Raw genomic sequence first — 7,303 nt, 5'->3', positions numbered from 1 at the left:
TTTATTGAGTATGATTAGATCGTGCTGACATTTTCCTTCATTATAGGAACATACCTATTACCATTGTGACTGCAGTCTTTCTTGGATTTTCTTAAATTATTTGTCATATTTTAGCCTTCTTACCATGAACGCTTTGTCTCTTTGCAACACTGATTTTATTTTCAGGTAAATTAGTGTTCGTTTCTTCTTAATGGTATGCATCTAATTATGCATCTGTGAAAACGTGAAGACACCAGCGTTCTGGCTTCAAAACAGCCCTAACTTTTCATTCATGTTTGCCTCAGATGTGAGCATAGTTGAAACGTATGTCTATTCCATTTCAGTTTAGAGGTGAAAGTAGACATTTGCCTTTGACTAAGGCGAAATGGCAACATGACAAAGTTGCTCATTAAATCATCTCCTTTCTTATTGTTTGTAATTCAGATCAAGAATGGCAGGTTGAGGCTGGAAGAGATGAGATATTATGATTTCACACAATCTTCAGAATGATTAAAAGATTAATTATTACATTCCTCTGATAACCACGCAAAAATATTATTGGTTAAAACTTCAGTCTTTATTTCCCTGCTTATCTCTGTACTTTTCATCTTCTAAAAAAAAAAAAAAAGCATCCTGTTTTTGATAAGTCTCCAATAATGCAGCAGAAGAGTTCTATCTGTCCTCACGCATAAGACGTGAAATTCACACTTAAAATAGAGTTTTCTGACACACACAAGACCTCCTTTATATTTTATGATCTGTCACGATAAAAGTTTTAACGTATGCAGAAAAACTGTGTGTGACTTTCAGAGTTGACACTGTTTTATTCTCCCAGAGTGTTTTCTTGCTTCCCGTAGAAGATCTGACTTCAATCTGGCCGTATTGAAGTAAATGGTATCTTAATTTTACCTTCTAAATATACCCTGCAACAATTCATAAAGCACATTCAGAATTCATTGTTCATCTGGATATAAATGTGAAGTATAAGATGTTGTCTCTTAATCTTTTCCAGATTGCCCCATAAATCAACAGGAAACATTATTCTTTTAGTCTGGCATCAAATCCAGTGATTTGAAAATAAAATTTTAATTTTACTATTAATGTAACTGCAGCAGATCAGTATCACTTTCTCATGGTGAGCTGTACCAGCAACATGCATTTCTGCTCGGGCCTATTAGCACTCTTTCCTAACCACCATCCACAAATACTGAGGTATTAAATCACTAACGTGTGCTTTAGCATTAGGTCCGTGTCACTGTGATAATATTCAAGGTGTCTGTTAATTTAGTGTATGATATCCATAGGGATAGGGGGCCTGAAATCTTCAAATATGAGCTATTTACAAAACTTAATGCTCACCAACACTCAAGCTTGAAGCTTACTGCCTGTGGTTCGTGCCTGGGGAATGGCTTGAATATGTGGAAGCCTGTCTCTTCTTCCTAACTTAGGTCTTCCATGGGACCTACTGCTGCAGCCTTGGTTTTTTTTATGTTTATTCACATAGTTACCCAACTTATCAATTTGGTTTCATAGCCACCTCTTAGAAGAATAGCTTCCAGCCACCGTCTCAAATAAGTGCACCCCCACTGAAAAACTTTATCACTTTGTAAAATGTGTTTTCCATCACCCCAACACTCCCTCCCCCCCCCCCCCAAAGAAAAAGGGTTTGTGTTGCAAAACTGCAGTTCTGGTGTAGATGTAGGCAACTCATTCCTCCACCTCAGCTACAGGCCGGCTGCCGGCAGTGGACAAAAGCACTCCTTTAGCACACTCATAGCCCCAGTGTGTCAAGGGCATGGTTTGTGCCAGCTGTAAGCAGCTGCCCACCCAGGGAGCTCTCAGCAGGAGGGCTGTAGCCGGGTTGCAGCCTGCCTGCCACCTCGCAGAGAGAAACACGCTCCGTGTAAAGGCAGCGCTACCAGCTGCTGGCCGTGCTGAGCGGCACCGTTTAGTCGAGGTTGAATGGCAACTTCGTACTCGTTAGATTTTGTGCATGACATGGTTCTGTTTACAATAAAGTTGCAGAGAAAGAGTTTACTAATTCCATTGTTTGTAAGTTTCAGCGCATGGAAAAAATAAGCACACGTTGACGCGATGGCAGGCTGCAGTTGTACTCTGAAGAAATACACTTCTGTGCATGAGAGGACGCTTCCTTGCCAGTCATCTCCCTTTGTCCTGGCACGGATGCCAGTTAGTGTCAATTACAATTTGTTGGTCGGGGTAGGATGGTTGTTCAAGAGGAGCAGGAGTGAGATCACCAATTCAGTCTGCAAGACCCCCCACACGCTGTGAGCAGTGATAGTGTTGCATAGCTCCCAACCCCAGCTGGATTGGAACCGATGATGTAGAGGTTGGAACAATGCTCCAGCTCATACAAGTCCTCTAAGCTATTTGCTCCCATTCTCTGTAGGGTATGTTGATTGTACTTTTATTTAAAGCGCTTCAGGTAGGAAAAAATGAATATTTACAATTAAATGCATGTAAATGGAAGTGGAAAGGCTTGATTGGAAAAATATCAAGTTTCTAATACATATTACTATATTAAGACCTCCCACACAAGACAAACACTTATAGTCTGATCTAATGAATATTCTTTTCTGATTCCTGTGCCAGTGGAGAGCCACAGTAGTAGCAAAATCTTTTTTGTTTGCATCTTGGTCCAATACAGAACTGGAAATGGCTTGGTTCTAGTTTGTTCTGTGTGGTGTCATGCCTCTGCCTGGTATGTTTTAGACATTCATGATGACTGGGCTGGCTGAAATCGATATTATGTTGTACTTTTAGCACTTTTCTTTGCATGACTGTGCAACGTATAAAGGGTGGGCAATCTTCAAATGTCAAAAGAGAGACAGTGGCAACGTGTTTTTCGAAGGATTGTTTGTTAACCACAGCGAATGGCATCTAAACTGGTTTTCTAGTCAACAGTAAGTTCCATTTCTTATTTTTCTTAAATCCTTTTCTAGAAAAATACTTCCTGTCTTACAGAGTTCTACCTCTCCCACTGCACTCTCTTCCCTCCCCTTTCCCCTCTCTCACACATGATCTTGAGTGCAATGGGTGTCACTTCTCTCTCTATCTCTCCATCTGTTCCCACGATCAACACTCACAGTCCAGCCCCTACTTTGCATCTAGTATGCGTATTCTCTTTATCCTTGGTCTGTTTTGATTTCACGCTTTTCCTGTCTCTCCCTTGCCCTCTCCACCATGACTTTAGTCTCTCTAGCCATCAAGAGACCTGAGGGTGTGGTTTGACACTGCAGCTCATTTGGGCTCTTGGCTGCCAAAAATGAGCGTCCCCTTGGCTTGCTGTTGCTTCCCTTGAAGTGGTGGTGGCTGTCACCTAGCAGTTTGAGTGAGATGAAGCCAAGGAGTTACACTGGTAGAAAACTCGGTCTTCAGCAGCAGTGGCATCAGTTCTCTGTGGTTTCAGCTCACTGAACCAGCTCACCAGCGTTTGGTGAACGCCGACGATGCAGGGAGTGGGGTAAGACAGGCAAGATGAAGGGGGCCAAGATCACCTTTGGAAGGACAGCTATGAGGTCAGCTGGTCTTCTGCGAAGTGTAGCCTAGTGGCTCCCACCTCCCATATCTTCTGTATGTTTTCAGTTATGCTCTGTACACTGTGAATTGGCCTGTGTCTTTAAGGCCTTTTTTTAAGAATAGGGTTAGGTTCATTTTGGATGGAACATTTAAGAGAGAAGCAAGATGGAGACAGACATAATTTTACCAAGAGTGTGGTGAGGTGCTGGCACAGGCTGCCCAGAGAGGTTGTGGGTGCCCCATCCCTGGAGATGTTCAAGACCAGGTTGGATGGGGCCCAGGGCAGCGTGGTCTAGTATTAGATCTGGAGGTTGGCGGCCCTTCCTGCAGCAGGGGGGTGAGGTCCCTTCCAACCCAAGCCGTTCTGTGATTCTTCGATAACATGAGTGGCTGCCACTTCTTTCAACAGATGGCAGCATTGTGGTAGAAGGCAACCAAGAAAGTGGCACTGCTCTTCCCAAGGCCTGCCTACATGCAGGGAGATTGTGTCCGAGCATCGGCAGCACAATGAGCTGCAGTTGCCTGCTGTGGGTACTCGTGAAGTAGTGGGTACTTCCATCTGCTGAGATGCAGGTGGCTGTGATAGAACATAGTATCATAGTATCATAGTCTCATGCGGGTTGGAAGGAACCTTACAGATCATCGAGTCCAACCCCCGGGATTCGAGCCTCTGTGTAGCAGAGCGGCACTTCTACCACTTGCGCCAAACAACAGAAAGAAAGGATCCTTCTCACCTTGCAGCCAAGTAGTGTGCCTGGGCGGCTTGGTCAGTCTGGCTTTAATGCTGTAAGAACAGCAAACAGACTGAGGGAGACTAGAAATGGGCTATCCCAGGAATCTCCTCTTTAACACAGCAGTAAGGGCTGAAGGAATGTACATGTGCACTGCTGGAGTGGATACTTTTTTTGCCTCATTTCTGACCATGTGAGCCTCTTCTAAAACAGCGGAGTTATTTCCAAATGAGGATTTTTAAAGCGGAGCTGTTAGGCAGAGATCACCATTTACATAAGACTTCTATTTAACCTATTACCTATGAAAATGTACTTCAGGCTGGAACTTGCTTTCCAAAACAAATGGTGGTGTTTTTTTTTTTAAATTTTCTTATTTATGAGTACCTTAAATTGTGTTTTCTAAAAGGAAAAAAAAAAAGAGGGGAAAAAAAAAACCTCTTGGAACCTTCCCAGTTTAATTTGCATTTTGGCTCTAATGTAACTCAAAATAGATTAGATGGGGGGAAAAAAAAAAAGAAAAAGAAAAAGGAAATTTGGCAAGTGATTACTCAATTACATGATTTTACTGCTTTGGTATTTGGAAAATAAGAAATGAACAGATCTGTTTGACTTTGAAAAGTGCCTGGTGCACGTGTGCTGTAACCACTGCTCAGAAACCAGAGGGAAGGTTCCTTGAGCACCGCGCTGCCCGCAGCTCAGCTCCATGCTGTGACAGCCTGCAGCAGCCGTGAGACACCCAGGGGGTCAGTGATCACAATCTGTTATGTTCAGGTATTGCTGTATGGAAGTAATGCAGAGCAGCTGGGTTGGGTTTGGAAAACCCAGGCAGCACTCGGCTGTTTCATAGAGAGGGAATCAGGGAAGGGAACATGTTGTGCTCACAAAGGTGAGCAGCACCAACACTGTGGAACTTCCTCATCTGGAGCTGCATGTATCTGATTTCTGTGCCTTCCCTGTCACCGATTCCCATGCAGTCGTGTCCCCAAGCCCCTCCTTGATAGCCTGCTTATCTCTCTTCTGTGTCTCTGCTGAGCCCTACTGGGTCAAGCGGGTGGTGGTGTTGGTGCCTCAGAGAAGAGAGGGATGTGGGGAGTGCTGTATCTCAATCCAAGAAGCAGGATTCTCTGTTGCTTCTGTCACCTTGTTCTCACTAGTGAAGTGATGCGGAGAGAGCATCTGGTCCTTGGGATGCCTGGGGCTTTATCAGCTGCTGGATGCCAGATCTGCCCTTCCCCTTTCAGCTTTGGTTCTGGGCAGCTTTGTCCACAGTGCAGGGCCACCTTGCCGGGCTGTGGGCCACAGTGCATCAACAGACCTTCACATGGCAGAAATCTCACTTTGTCCCACCCCTGCCCTGCAAACTGCAGCCCTCCTTGTTGGTTCTAATGGGGATCAAGCCCTTGTTCTTGTGTAGCAATGACGGTGTGGGCTTAAATCCCTAAAACAAAGCCGGGAGGAGCAGAGAGCAGTGGTTCTCCATGCCACAAGTTGCAATGGCCCTGGTTGAGGAGGGACAGCACTCCGGAGAACTGCACGTTGGGGTTCCCACCTTCCTGCCTTCGTGGTAACAAACGTCGGTCTGCGTGTGTGCCAACAACAGTCTCGGTGTTCTCAGACAGACAGAATCACAGAATCACAGAAAGGCCTGGGTTGAAAAGGACCACAATGGTCGTCTAGTTTCAACCCCCCTGCTATGCGCAGGGTTGCCAACAACACGACCCTGAAGTTACCTAAAAGTCTGTTGGCCCCACCGAGTGAGTGGCCATCCCAGGCAGTTGCTCACACATCTCCCCTCTCTGATGTATGTGTGCACGTAAGTAAAATTCGATCAACGTCCCTCAGAACTTTGTTTAGACTAACCTCGCCAAGTGCGACCGCAGGAGGAGCTCCCGAGCGGCGCTGCTGACCGCTTGGACTTCACCTCGACCCGAAAAGCGACTCATAGGGCGGCCAAAGGAGGAGGAGGAGGAGGAGAGGGAGAAGAAGGAGGAGATGAGCTCTCCGAGCCTGGCGGCCGCCCCCCTCGACACCACGAGTCGGGTCGGGGGTCGGGGCGCTCCGTGCTGCCGTAGAGGGGCGCTGTGTGGCGGGGTCCGCTCCGGGGGGCGGCGGGCTGAGCCTCCTTGGGGCGCGCATCCCTTTGGGTGCAGTTCGGGCTTTTTTCTCTTTAACCTTTTATTTTATCCTTCTTTTCCGAGTTCCGCGCTTCGTGCGAGGCCCACAGCGGGCGGGCTGAGGCGCAGAGTCGGCCGGGAGGCTGAGGGGAGAGAGCAAAGAACGAGAGGGGCTTTAGAAATATCCCCAACGTGAGCGCTGCAAAGCGCTGTGCCGGGCGCTGTCCTTTCCCTTCTTCTTTAACGCCCGCTAAGAGAAAAAATCCTTCACAGCATCTTAAAGAACTTTTTTTTTTCTCTTTTTTTTTTTTTTTTTTGACACAACAGCTGCAAAATCTATTTTCTAAACAAAGATTTATACATATTTATATGAGCTTAATCCAGATTTTTTTTTCCCTTTTTTTTTTTTTTTTTTTTTAATAAATCATTCTCAGAACTGCAGAGGTAAACTATATGTAAATACCTCAAGTAATAGGCTTGTAGTGCAAATCACATCATTTTATCTTCAATTTTGCATTCGTTTTTCTGGCTTAAAGGTGCATCAGAGATATGCATTTTAGCATATTCAGAACACGGGGCGTGAAATTAAATGTTTGACAGAGTGAGAAAAATATACAGACTTTGGAGATGCCTTAAAAATAGTAATTTATGCAGATCTAGAGGAGTGAAATCATTTGCAATGGAGTGACCCTCTCTCCAGGAATTTTTTGCTCAGTGTTCTTCCCTAATCTCCCGCTGTATCTTCATTTTTCATTGAACTAGCCAGTTTTCTGCGAAGCAGTCTTGTAGATAAGGGAAGTGCTAAAAGAAGAAGAAAGAAGAAGCTCAGTGGGTCCGTTTCCATTGCACTTTTACCCAAGGCAATGGGCAGAATTTAACGGATTCCTTCCAACATATGTTTTTGCCAGATAAGTAAACAGTGTGTGTCGGAAATGAAAA

The sequence above is a fragment of the Coturnix japonica genome, chromosome 1 (assembly GCF_001577835.2).
Source record: "Coturnix japonica isolate 7356 chromosome 1, Coturnix japonica 2.1, whole genome shotgun sequence".
Classification (NCBI taxonomy): Eukaryota; Metazoa; Chordata; class Aves; order Galliformes; family Phasianidae; genus Coturnix; species Coturnix japonica.
The sequence above is the reverse complement of the archived record's forward strand: the minus strand, read 5'-3'. Positions refer to the sequence as shown.